Source organism: Chiloscyllium punctatum, chromosome 2 (assembly GCF_047496795.1).
Source record: "Chiloscyllium punctatum isolate Juve2018m chromosome 2, sChiPun1.3, whole genome shotgun sequence".
NCBI lineage: Eukaryota > Metazoa > Chordata > Chondrichthyes > Orectolobiformes > Hemiscylliidae > Chiloscyllium > Chiloscyllium punctatum.
In genome coordinates, this window is record NC_092740.1 from 150,902,227 (window position 1) to 150,916,684 (window position 14,458).

At 39.6% G+C, this 14,458-nt stretch overlaps 1 protein-coding gene across 1 annotated transcript in view; it reads right to left on the reverse strand.

Moving 5' to 3' along the window:
* elavl2 (ELAV like neuron-specific RNA binding protein 2) overlaps positions 1–9,973 on the reverse strand; it is a 93,157-nt gene extending 83,184 nt beyond the window's left edge. Inside the window, exon 1 of the mRNA XM_072590371.1 lies at positions 9,955–9,973. The gene's annotated coding sequence lies outside the window, so the exon portion shown is untranslated. The remainder of the gene's footprint in view (positions 1–9,954) is intronic.
* Between the last annotated feature and the right edge of the window lie 4,485 nt (positions 9,974–14,458).

Consider the following 14,458-nt stretch of genomic DNA (forward strand, 5'->3'; position numbering starts at 1 on the left):
ACATGGGATAGGGGATATTATAGAATATATGTGGGATGGGGGGATTTTGGGGGGTTGAATATGTGGGCTGGGGGTTATTGGTGGGCGGAATATTTATAGAATATATGTGGGATGGAGGACATTGGGGGTGGAATATGCGGGGTAGGGTATATTAGAGGAGGATATGCAGGGTGGGGGATGTTAGAGGAGGATATATCCGGGATGGTATATGTGGGGTGATAGAGGTATATAGGGAGAACACAAGGGTGGGGGATATTGGGGTTGTAATAGTGGGGTGTGTGAGGATATGTATGGGAATATGGGGGGGGGGGGTAGGTGTGGGGATAATATGGAAAGTCTTCTGTCTCCGAATGGTCACTGCCCCTATTCCTCCCCTCCCTACCCAACCGGGGCTGACTTGGGAAAGGCCCCCAGCTCCCTTTGCACCGTCAGCCGGGGTCTGAGCGGAAACCTGGCGTTTCTATTGAATAACCAGAGAGAGAGAGAGAGAGAGAGAGAGAGGTGGGGGTATGGGGAGGGGAGGAGAGAGAGAGAGAGAGCTGGCAGACGACCGCAGACTCTCCTCTTCCTCATCCCTTCCTCCCCCGCACTATCGTATTCTTATTGAATACACAAGAACGGATAAAAAAAAAGACCGTGGATTTACCGTCGCTTCCCACCCCCCACCCCACACAAAAAACCGCTTTATTGTTTTAAATACCCAGTCGAACCACTCATTTTAAAATCCGGTGCGACAAAATTTAACTTGACACGCTTCAGCTAAATCTTTGTATTGGAATATGCCTTACTGTATTTACTGTTGGTAAGTTACTTCTGTTATTTTTGACCCTTCCTGGGTCACTTGTGGTCTCGATCGGTTGACTTGTCAGTATACAAAGCCACACAAAAAAGTGCAAAGCGTTTTTTTTTAGTGATAAAGGCGGTGATTGCATTTTCTTTTTTAGTGTGTTGTACGTAGTTAACACTGTTGGTGAAGACAGCGCCTGGTTTCTGAGTGAAACAATAGAAAACGAGGTGGGGGGGGGGGGTTGTTTCCTGCTATCAGAACCAATTTCCCCATCTGCCGAGTCATCTTTCAAAACTGGAATCCCCTTTGCTGTGAGAAAACAACATTTGGCTCAGCCGTCCTTTCACGGAGGGTGACAAATCACGTTTTGGAACTGTTCAGGTCTCTTAAAAAGGCAAAAGAGACATTGGCCAGAGCGGTCCCAAATACTCGTAACTGTGCAGCGTGTTTATCATTTTAAAAATGACAACAACACTGCACGCTCAGTGTATTCAGGTAACTGTTTTTTCTCGGTGACTCCTCAAACAAAAGCAGCAGTTTGTGTTAACATTGGTGTTAAAGCAAGACCGCGCCAGCGCACAATTCCATTTCCTAATTGATGGTGCACAGCAACGTTCTCCTGCTGCTTTTACGGTACGTTAGATCATCTCAAAGAAATCCCATCAAGTCATGACAGGTATGAAAAGGGCTTCTGGTTAACTGCTGGTGATATCACAGCGGGAATATGGCCATTCCTGTAATATTAGGCGGAATAACATCATGCCGTAACGAGAAAACTAACAAAACTTGGCAGAGCAAAAACGCTAATGTATTACATCTGCTCGGAAACAGTTGTCAATAATTGAGAATACTGATGAAAAGTACGTAACACTATGATTGACAACAGCTTGAACTAAGCAATACACTTAAGGAGACGGACAGTTGTAACGGTTCATTGTATCTTCGGTCGAACAGTAGCAGTCTAAGCAAACGGATGTTCATTTATACATGTATAGGAGCTGGACACATGAACAAATGAGATTCGCAAGGTCTAGACCAGGGGTAATGAAAATGTCTAATTTACATCCAAATAGGGCTTTACGAAACAACAAAACTTTCATAGCGTTTGCAATCCACTATTGATTCAAATTAGCGAGAACCATTTGTTCATCGTTTCTGGTATTTTATGCGTGGAACAACAATTTTTAACAATTTCTGCTTAAACAATCAATGGTTCACATAAAGCATCAAGAACGCCTTTAACGTGTTAGTAGGTGCAATGTTGATTGGAACTGTACTCCAAATTAAAGACAAAAAGGTTGATAATTGTGCAAATACAAAACATTTAAATACACCAGTTTCTTAATAGAAGTTCAAAATTGAAATTCCTTTATATTTACACTAGATAGAACTAGGCTTAAGTTAACTACTTGCAGAAAGGTTAGGTGTATTTTCAAGCAGCTTCGTAGAGGGGAACCCCTTTCCTTTGACATTTACCAACCAATAATAGGATACAACATCTCAAGTCAAGATCTCATGGCGAACCGGAACTCTGTCTCAAAAATCTTAACCTCAATGAGGGTTTCTGCTCTTTGTTTCCACTTCAAACTGTTTGAAATTTAGATTACTTTCCTAACTATGAATTCAGTGCAAATACACCCTTTCCAATTTAGTGATAGAGACTCAATTTCACACATTCCCTTTACATAAAGATTAGGCATGCAGTATATGTGTTCTGTATCAATAACCCTCACTCGCTTCAACACAATCCTCTGGCCCCTTCGTGGTGTGCGCCTGGGCCAAGCTGAATAATTCTAAACAATAATTTAAAATGCATATATAAAACAAATTCGTTTTAGTGAGATATGTAAAGTTGTAGAATACTGTCTACGTCCCCAATTTAACTTACAGTACTCGGGTTAATTTGTACGTACAAATGAATTTGTCTATGCTTACACTTCAGACCTGTCCCAAATACTACACAGGAAAATGCATCGGTTGTAAAAATGAAATAAAAACATTCAAGTATACAGCGAAGAGAAGGATTTATAAGTGTTTCATTGTTTATCTTACTATTGGAGTCGAAATATTTAGGTATAAACCTTACAAATCCTTTAACTGTTGTTCCCTTCAATGTCATATTAATTTTCCTCCTTTATAAATCAGTTTTGTTTCACTTTGGATAGGAAGCGAAAAGTCATATAGCTTAAAATGCATAGAAGAAACGTATAGACCTACAAAACATACAACCTGCAAAAGTTTACCGTGTGTCCCAATGATTTAATGTACAGATTAGTGTAACAAGTACATGAACCACAACTTCAAATCGTATTCACTTTACGATTAATGAGCACCAGGTGGACCCCTTGCTGATTGAACATTATCAATTGATTTCGATTTAATTCCGTATTCATTAGAGCATTGACAAATTATTCGTGTCTCACTTTAAGCAAAAACCATGTAGAGAAGTTGTACTTACAATTGCATGAGCAGATCCTTCTTTATGCTATTCTATCCCGATTTGCAAAGATTTCGGTATAAGATTTTACTCATCTGATTTATTGCGCGCTGTGATCGTAGGCGATTAAAAGAAAATCGGAGTTTGCAATTTATTAATGGATTTAATTAGTATCAGGCTGCTTGTTTTCGGGATTAGAAGTTACAGAACTAAAAATTCGTATGGATATCAGAATGAGAAAATGTTAAGACATGTTTAGTATTTTATAATTTTGTCCCATTTTAAAGCAATACATTGTTGCGAGTGAAAAAATATGTGCACCATCTGTACTCAACACGATCAAGCTAATAACTGAAACTGAGAACTAAATGTACAACGAATTGTCAAGGTCAATAGCTTTCAATTGGCTGGTTCTATGCTGCTTTTGTGATCTCCTTTCAAGTCACTTAGAGCTGAAGTACAAAATGGCGGCAGCATAGGAAGGCAAGCTATTGCATTTTGGATAGATAGACCAGTCTGGTCCTGTGCATTGCAGTCATAACAATGATTGTTATCTAAACACTGGCCAAGAGTTAGCAACGTTAACATGATCCACTGACTATCATTCACTTAACGTACCGCCAAAGCAGGACATTGCAAAATTTATTTTTTCTCTCTGATTATTCTCCAAATATTTATTGTTTCTTCGAAAAGAAACCTAAGCATTTTAAAAGTAAATTACGTATTTTCTTAAGGGACCTGGAGGTGCTCGAGTCTATTACTAGACTTTCCAACCAACGCCTCTGTACTGAACCTGTTTTGTTTTACTAAAGAACATAGAGGCTCGACATAAATCACACATAAGGGCCGTGCGCTGTGAAGAATTTGTAGGTTTTCAAATGTGATTAGTATTCAAGACCACGATCAATAGCTAAGAAGCCTTGGGTTGGAGATTTAGTATAGGCACTTTAGCAGTTGTACTAGCGGATCAGTGGGATTTTATGCCTCTGCTGCTTGACCCTAGCTATAACATCCAGATGTTGAGAATGTAATTCCTTGCACTTTCAGCTTTGCCACAAAATACGGAATCTTGTAGGGAATGTGTGTTTACAATTTTGTCTTCGTGACAAATTACAACCTCGAGGAATCACATTCAGACTGTCACTTTGACTTTGTTTGTTACTTGTATAGACATTTAAGATGTATTGATTACCAATGGTGACCTTTACCCTGACTGTTAAATGCTTATTTTAAGTAATTAGCAACTGTTTGGCTGTGGAAAGCGCCCTACGTTGAATCAATGCGAAATGTGTTGTTGCTGGTCGGTAGTTTAGTCCTCGAACCGAATTAATATATCGTATCCTACAGCCACTACTAACAGCTTCGTTTAGATTATTAAACGTTACTGTAGGCAGCCCAGCTTTCGCTTAGTTAGGCGCATTTGTCGCAAACAAAAATGAGCTAGTCGGCCAGTTTACTTGACAAAACGTGAGCACGTTGCCTGGAAAGTTCTAGCATTGCGAAGAAGAGATTGTTGCGTGAATTTTATTTAGGGAAGCAAGTTTCCCTCTGACATTGAAAAATACGTGTTTGCTGCTGATATTTTTAAAAATATTAGAATATTAATTGTAATTAAAATGTAAGCGTTATCACTGCGAATTGAAAACACGTTTCAGAACGCGCTAGTCCTTACGACTTTGCAGTGATTGTTATCGACGGAGGTTTAATTAATTTTCTGATTTTGCATTTAGATTAGTGCAATTCCGCGGAAGATTCGCGCAGCCGTTGTGGTGCAGTATTTAGTTGCATCAATCAATCAATCTTTCTATCAACCCCTTTGTCTTCAGATCAAATGCTTTCAGAAGAGAGCAAGTGATAGCACCGGGGCGTAATAACAAAGCTACACTATATCAAAAGCCGACTAGAGTCCAGCAGCCACAGGAACAGCTGTCTTATCAGCAGAATGCAGCGACGGAGATGACTCGAGAGGTCCTCTACAGATAATCACTTAAATAGGTTTGCAATGCACCAAACTTCACGCTTGATAAGACCTGCCCATGGTAACAACAGCACCGATCCAGCCCCTGCCACTTTATCTCCACTGCAAATTAAGAAATTGAAATTCAGGTGCAAGTGGAAAGGTTTTCAGGATAAAATAAACATTAAAAGCTGCAACACAACGGGATTCGGTTTATATAACCATCTTGTTCAAAGGGTAGTGGACAAAAAGAAGACATGGACTTTGTTTTTATTTTCACAGCTGTTTACTTTCCCTTGTGGATAGTGAGTTTAATTTAAAAGAAACAATTGAATTCACTTCTACCTGCCCAATATCTTTAAGCTGTATTTTCACTTCTGTTTGAACAAAAAATCAGCTCTTTATTAGGATGCAAATCAATCCAGATCACCGCCACCGGTCTTTCTCTTCCGGAGGCTGTTAGATCGCAGTTTTGATGTTAAAAAAATCATGCAGCAAGTCATAATTAAAAATCAATTTCCTGTTTCAGAATATCTAACGGTCATTTCAAAACCAGCCTTGTCTACCTACTGACCTTTGGACTAACAGAGGGGTTGTACGTTTGTATATTTAAAAAAAAACATTCGTGTGGGTATAAATTCCAAGGTATGAAACAAGTTTCGCAAAGTACAGTAAACTAAGATAATTTCACCGCAGAGGGACAAGTACAGAATTAAATTAGATCTACAGCATCCATAAGGTGTTTACCCTTTCCTAAGTACGAGAAAAGTTTGTATTTCACTATTTAAAGGTGGCTTTTAAAGAGAGGCACTATCAAATTTCCAAGTGAGTTTTGAAAATATGGCAACTATCCTATTTACTTTGGATCAAAGAGATTCTCAAGGTTAGATATAACTTTACCGCTTCACTAACCAGAGAACAGTGAGATTGAGTGTTTGGTTCAACTCATACCGACAAATGTGGTTCTCTGACCTAATTCGCGGCACGGTATTAATGCTCTGACTGCAAGTAACGTTTTGCGAGAGACAGAATAACTCTAACACTTTTTAAACCTGGTTATCGAAATACCTTCTCGCCACGAAATGGTTCCAGATGTAATTTGAACATTGTGATCTCGTTGCTGACTGGGCCGATTTAAGAAATTTATCAATTAGATATCTTAAAGGCGTTTTTTATATATAATTCTAATTGAGAATCTATTTGCGTTGGATCATGAGAAGTAAGACATGTATCATTCAATGTCAAAAGTTGATCATTTTGCCCTTGCATTCGTAGTTATAGACAGTTTACATATGCAGGTGGACTTCTTAAAAAAAAACATCCTGCTAAAGGAGAAAAATACACACGGCTATTTGAGTTGAAGAACATTCAACTCCCCCTGCAAAAGGCTGATGGTGTGTGCGACACTATATAATACTTTTCCCCTCCAAATACACCACAGGTTCCAAGCGCCTGTGCTCTCCTCTGATGAATATGGAGATAATGAAGGAGGAAATAAGCCGCTTCATCTCGTGTCTTTGTGGTGTTCCACAAAGCTGCAATCAGCGTCTATTCGGGCCTCTTGGAGGCAATAATTACAATCATTCGAGTACCTGTTGAGTTAGGAAAAAAGTGAAAAGGCATATACCTTGCATTTATTTGTAGACTACATTGTTCACAACACACTGAGTGTCTCAACTAAGAACGTGGCTTTTCGTTCTGAAAAAAAACTATTTCGCCAGTTTCTGTCAGAATTGCAGGAGGGGAAAGGAAGTGAAAACACCCCCATGAAATTTAATCTCAAATCACTCCATGTATATAAAAAAAGTGCAAATCGCCTGAGAGCAATTGAGGAAATCTATTAAAGAACACTATCGCAGAAATTGGGTTCAAAAAGTCAACTGTGGCTGTTTTCAGGTATTAGTATGCTCTTGTTTTTGTTTAAGTTCCACGTTTCAATCACATTTAAATTGCATCTGGGCAAATGGAGCAGTGTTTCCGAGCAATACGTATTATGGTTCGAAATATTTCCCAAAGAGACTGTGATTGAAGACTGGCGGATGGGAGATAATGGGAATAATTGTTGTAAAATGCCTCTCGACAGCCCCAAGTGCTCAGCGTACTCAGTTGCTTGGCTACCACAGCGTTAGATGTTAAACCAACAAAGTATTTTATTTTTGTGAACATCAGTTGGCTGCAATGCGACTTGGTCAAAGGCAGTCAATTTCTAGGGTCACCTCAGGAGGAGAATGTGCTTGATAGCGAGGGGGCACCAGCTGCTGTTAGAAATAGTTGTCATTTACCTCAATTTTAAAATTCCGTGATATGTAAACATTTTTCTTAAAATCCGTAAGACAAAAATACTCTAATCGTAACACGTCTGTATTATAAAATTTTATGATTCCATGTCGCTAAGATATATTGCCGTTTCAATCTAAGTGGGAGAATGTTAGGAATCACGTGGAAAACTGCATACAATTCTGGTCGTCCTTTTTGTAAGGATGTTGATCAACTTGAAAAGGTGCCGAAAAGATTTACAATGATGTTACTGGAATTATAGTGTTTGAGGCTGAGGGGGTGACCTCTTATTAAGGTTTATAAAGTCACGAGGGGCCATGGATAGGGTAAACAGCCAAAGGTGTTTTCCCTGAGGTGAGGAGTCCAGAAGTGGAGATCATAGCTTTAAGGGTGAGAGGGTAGAGATTTGAAAAGGACTAGAGAGGTAACTCTTTTTCACGCAGAGGGTGGTGCAGCTATGGAATGAGCTGCCAGAGGAAGTGGTGGAAGTTGGTACAACTACAACATTTGAAAGGTATCTGGATGGATATATGAATAGGAAGGGTTCAGGAGAATATGGGCCAAATGTTGGCAAATGGGACTAGGTCAGATTGGGATGAATGTTAGATGTGGATAGGTTGGACGAAAGGGTCAGTTTCCGTGCTGTAAAACTCGGAGAATAACTCCTGCAGAAGCCTGTCAGTAAGAGCTGTCCATAGTTCTGAAAGAACAAGCAAACACTAACTTAGCGTGCTTCAGGGCTTGCACACCTCCTGCTACCAAGTATTCCGGCAGCTCAATGCGGTTACACAACTATTCATTGTGGCACCTAATTCGATCAAAAGAGTATCGCCTCGTGGGATGTTAACTATTTTTCCCCCGTAGAATATTACATTAAAATGTATTGCTATCATGGGGGGGAAAAGAAACTAGAAGTTTAGTGCAACCGACTTTTTGTACGACTGGTTTTCGGATTGAGACTCATTCTTAAGTGTGTTACAGCGAACGAGAATCCTACGTTCCCCTCCACCCCGTCCCCAAACAGATTCACCTGTGGAAAATTAAGTTTCTATTAAGTAGAATAAACTTACTACTGATAAATCCCGCGGCTTTTGTGTTCATCGACTATAACTACAAACCATAGCGTATAATACAATAACATTATTTTCTATCAGCTTATTAAAATAATTCCAACCGGTTTTCAAATAATTTATCAATACAAGTTAATTGCACACCTTTCGTTAATTACACACGGTACGAACTAAATAAAGTGTTTAAAAAGGCAACTATTTACTTTGGTGACATGAGTCCAGGCTGCGATCTAGATTGGAATATAATGACATTGTATCAAATTGGAGAACTACCTTACAAATTTTTTTAAAAGTTGCTTCCCCCAAAATATCTCATTTAAAGTGGGTGGTGTGAGTTTTGAAATATTCTGGACGAATAAAACCGACTTTTGGATAACACGAATACTGTTCATTCGTGGCTGTTTGGTTGCGAAAACCAAATGCAAGAATATTATTACGCGGCTCTTTAAAGCAGTTAATTCGCCCACAAGATAGCCCCTAAAATGACTTATTCCAAAACCATGGACCGGATTCCTCACAGAATTCAGTTAAAAACGTCAATATAATAGTATTCTAAGCTGATGCAGCAAAACTCTCCGATTTATTAGTACTTTTGGCTGTTTAAGCACAGCCAGTGTCAACATTTCACGGCCACGTAATCAGAAGTTTGGAAATGAAAAGCAAACATTCCTCTCCAATATGTTGTGGCCTCTACCAAGGCTTATATTCGTTTGTTTATGTCCATGAAATATCCAGAGGATTGAGAACACCGTAGGTAACCTCACAACAGAAGTTTGTTACTCTCTGACTCGGTAACATCAACAGGCTAAATAAATTGGCATAACGTGGCAGTTCAGAACCAAGTGAGAAGCGAAATTCCAGTCCTCAACCTTCAGAAGACCGAAGACTCACTTTAATTGAACTTTCACTTTCACTGCAATTCACTTGCCATGCGTAACACTTTACCAGAATGTCTGCAACTGTCGTTGAAAGTGGTGTTTATCTGATTATTATTGTTTATTTCACCGCCAGTCATCGCCAAAATTTTGACGCCGTGACCAAAAAACTAGTTTACATTATTGAAACTCATCTAGTCACCAGCTGACGCGAATTAAACTCGAGGCAATATTTGTTTTTCCAACTTAAAGCCAGATGGGACAGTCTTGCTGCACTCATTTAAGCAGCTTCGGAAAACAAAGCCAACTTGTTCAACAAGTCGTAAAAACAGGGGGCTGCTTGTGAAACACTCTGTTCACGCCTAATAACGTTGCCCTCGTTAAAGAATGTGAGGAAAGTTATATTTGGAACAGCGAACCTGAAATTGGAGGCCTTTCAGAATGTGTTCGCTAACTGCAGGACACAATTCTCGAACAATTAAAAAAATGCTGTTTTCTACAAGTATCTCATGACGACGATAAACGTTATATTTTAAAATAATACGTATTACCTCAAGCAACAGAATGTCTATCCGCGAATATCCTATTAGCTCGCGGTAACCAGATGGAGCCATTTTGACTACGTGTGCAGGGAGATATTGATCTAGTCAGTGAGTCCTTGGGGAACTCTGGATCCAGTAAGCAAGTGGGCAAAACACTTGGCTGTATCGCGGGAAAGAGCACGGAATTTCAGTTAAATGTGCCATGCTTGTGAAATTTATTAGTTTTTATCTCCCAGACGGGGAACGACACTGGGCAGCAGCATTTGTCATTTTCCTTTGTAATAGCCTGGTTTAAATGGTCTGATTGGAAGGCAGTTGGATGGCACCATTATTTGTGCAAAAAGCGAGGGAGCAGGTGCAGAAGCGCCGTGGATCGATTTAGCTGTGCACAGATAAAATAAGAAATCAAGGATTTACACATTCTTCTTGGCATCTCTTCACAGTAGGAGAAGATTAGAAGGAGACTTTTTTATGACAGCAAAAAGGGCATAGTTGAATTGTGGACTGGCTTACCTGTTTCTCTGTTAAAGTGCAATAAAAATGATTTATACGGTAATTTTTTTAGTGTTTGTGTTGACATCCAGCTAACACAAGCTAGGATGAAATACAATTACGCAATGACAATGTTAAAATGCTCCAATGCGTTTTTTCCCTTCGTGTCTCTATCTATGTTGGTGCAAACATTTCCAAGCTATACACCTTGGCAGTAAATTCAGTGGCTGCATAAGTCACACGAAGGGAAAATACTGCAGACGCTGCAAATCTGAAATCAAAGCCAACAAACACGAGAAGTGCTCAGAGGGTTTGGCAGCCAATGTGGAGAAAGAAACAGAGTTAACGTCCCACCTGGTTGATGCTTTATCGGAGCTATATGTGATATAGTTTCAAATGACAAATTATAAGTATGTCAAATATCAGACTAATAGCATTACATAACTGGTGTTATAAGGTGATCTGCATTTAGTTTTTGTACAACTTAGTATATTAACTAACACACCTTCAGCAACTCACGCAAGGACTCTAATGAATATAATGTTATTTAAATGTAAAAGGGCAAAAATGGGATAATTATAATGGCCTGCTGTAGGCTTGACAATAACCGGATTGAGTTTTACATGTGTGCGGATCGAATTGTGCAAACCCTTCTTGATTATATAGGTATTCAATAAGAGAGTCTCTTTGCACACCCATAACTAGCCAGAGAAGGTGCAGCAACTTCATAAATTGAAGAGAGGAGCTGTGTCAGAGGGCAGCAGGGGTGGGAGATAGAAACCATTAGCAGAAAACCCTCCAATCCTTTCTGGAGGTAGTGAGGACTGGAGATGCTGGTAAGTCAGAGTGGATTAAATGTGGAGCTGGGAAAAAAAAACACAGGTCAAAAAACACAAGCATCAGAAGCGCAGGAGAGTCAATGTTTCAGGATCCTTCATCAGGAGCCTGCTTTGTCTTTACCAGTTCTACCTTCAATTCTTTCCACCACTACAGCCCAATCCCAAACTCACAGAAAAGCAGCGAGGTGATTAATGTGTATTTTTCTATGTCTCTTTTGTGAGTTCAAGCCATTTGTCATTACAGCTGATGAGCACAGATTATTACATTTAACATCCAAAATAATTAATTAAAATGCAATAGAATAGAGATGGCTGGGCAGGTGGTGTGATGCTGCTATAGTATGTGGGAAATGGGGTAAGTGTTGGCTGCTCAAGGAACTTTGGCACAGAATTGATGCACTGGAGTCTAATTTGCAGGTACAACTATACTTGGGGTGTGGTTGGGGTGGGAGTTACCTGGACATTCTCTTTCAGGAGACAGTCTTGTATTAATTATATCAGATTTGATTGGTGGTCAGAGACAGGAAGGCATGCTTGCAAATGAGACAGGTATGGGCATTCCAAAATTTAGTTTTGGAAGAGCTTCAGCCAGTGCCCTTTCTAAAATGTGTGAGATTCTTGATTGTGGCATGAATGAGTGGACTGACCACAGGGAGGTTGAGTGCACTGACTGAAGTACATGATAGAGAATGCCATTCAAATGGGGAAGAAAAAATGAATAAATATAGCAGTAGTAGGGAATAGTCTATTTAGGGGAATAGATACGCTTCTCTGCAGCAAAGACACAGAATCCCAAAGGCTGTGTTGCTACCTGGTGACAAGGTTGAGGACATCGCTTCTGGGCTGGAGAGGAACGTGTGATAGGAGAGGAGTGATCCATGTTTCGTGGTCACACTGGAGCCAAATACGTAGGTAGGACTATGGAAAAGATTCTGCTGAGGAATTACAAGCAGCTCGTGGCTATATGACAAAGTAGGAACACAAAGTCAACAATCTCAGGAGTATTACCTGATCCATGTGCAATTTTCATAAGGTAATTAACTTAAAGAGATCAATGCCTGGCTCAAAGATTGGTGTGGGAGAAATCGGTTCCAGTTCATGGTGTACTGGTACCAGTACCGAGGAAAGACAGAGCTGTTCCACAGGATGGGTTATATTTGAACTATGTTGGGACTAAAGTGTTACGTAAGATTTTATACTAATTAATGTGGAGGGTAGGGGTCATAGAGTCCATAGAGCTGTACAGCATGGAAACAGACCCTCTAGTCCAACCTGTCTATGCTAACCAGATAGCTTAAATTAATCTAGTCCCATCTGCCAGTATTTGGCCCATCTCCCTCTAAACCCTTTATGTACCCATCCAGATGCATTTTAAATGCTGAAATTGTATCACCTCTTCCAACTCCAATGGAGCTCTTTCCATACACACACCACCCTCTGCTTGAAAAAGTTTCTCCTTAGGATCGTTTTAAATCTTCCCCCTCCTACCTTAAACCTATGACCTCTAATTTTGGACTCCCCTACCTGGGAAAAAGATCTTGGTTGTTCAAGCTATACGTGCCCCTTATGATTTTATAGGGATCTATAAGATCACCCCTCAGCTTCTGATGTTCCAGGGAGAAAAGCCCAATCTGTTCAGCCTCTCCCTGTAGCTCCAACCTTCCAACCATGGCAACATCCTTGTGAATCTTTTCTGAACCCTTTCACATTTAATAACATCTTTTCTATAGCTGAGAGATTAGAATGCAGTATTCCAAAAGTGGTTTCACCAATGTCCTGTACAACCGCAACATGATAAAGTTTAAAAGATCAAAAAGAAATGGGTGAGCAGAGGTTCAGAGTAGTGAAGAAGTGAATAGTAATCAAAGTGTATCAGAGAGGAGTAGAAAAGATATGCAGAAGTGTGCAGAAGAAATTAGAACCAGGATCTGTAATAATGGTAATAAGTCAAAGCTTCAGGCTCTTTCTCTGAATGCATGAAACCATTTGTAACTAGATAGATGAGTTGACGGTACAAACAGAAATAAATTAATATGTCATGATAGCTATTATGGAGATATGGTTGCAGTGTGACCAAGAATGCAAACAATTTCCATCAATTGGAAAATAATGGAGGCATGCAAGAAGTACACTGAGATTTTCATGAGTAAATATAATCCGCATATTGACTGGTTAAGTCACATGGGCATGGATAACTTAGCAACAAAATTCATAAAGTGCATCAGGGATTGTTTCTTAGGGCAGCACATTGGACAACCCTACCCAGGAACAGATTTGGTTTAGATCTAGTAACGTGTAATGAGGCAGAATTAATAAACAGCCTCATGGTTAAGGGTATTCTTGAAGATAGTGATCGCAATGTGGTGGGATGTCAAATCCAATTTGTGTGAGTGCAGCCAGAGCATCAAACCAGTGTTCTCAATTTACATGTGGTACAGAGGTATGATGAAAATATACTAACCAGCAAGTCAGTGGATCAGCAGATATAAACTGAAAAAAAAATTCTGGTGAGAAAAAAGACTCGATTAGCAGGATAAACTACTTGGGGTTAACGTAAGTGGTTAGGGAGAGTATTCAATCAAAATTAAGGTGCACAAAGCAGCAAAACGTAGTGAAAGGTTACAAGATTGGGGGTCTTTTAGGAACCATAAATGTATGAGAAAAAGCTAATAAAGTGAGGGAAAATTATGAAAACAAGTTTATATGAAACATAAAAGCAAAGAGCGAGGGCTCCTACAGATATATAAAAAGAGTATAGTAAGTGTGGGATTAAAGGTGATGTGACTGGGGGAGTAATAAAATAGAACAGATAAATTAAAATAATATTTGCATTGGTCTTCACAGTAGTGGATGCTGTAAACATCCCAAAGATATCAGGTAGGCATGGAAGGAAAGTTCTTGTAATCATCTCTATCATGAGGGACAAAGTATTTGGCAAGATTTACAAATATTTGACTTACAAGCAATTGCACTAATTTCATACAGGGGTGTAATTTTATGGAACTGATATCTGAACATTTCCTGTCCTTATGAACCCCTCCTTTATATTGTTCTGCATTATGTCCTGACTTGGGTACAAAATGATTTGCGAACAATTCCAGAATGGAACTGTTTGCAACCCAATGACTGCCTGCAGTGGAGATTGAAGGCCAACATGTCACCAGGACTTGATGGCCTGCAAC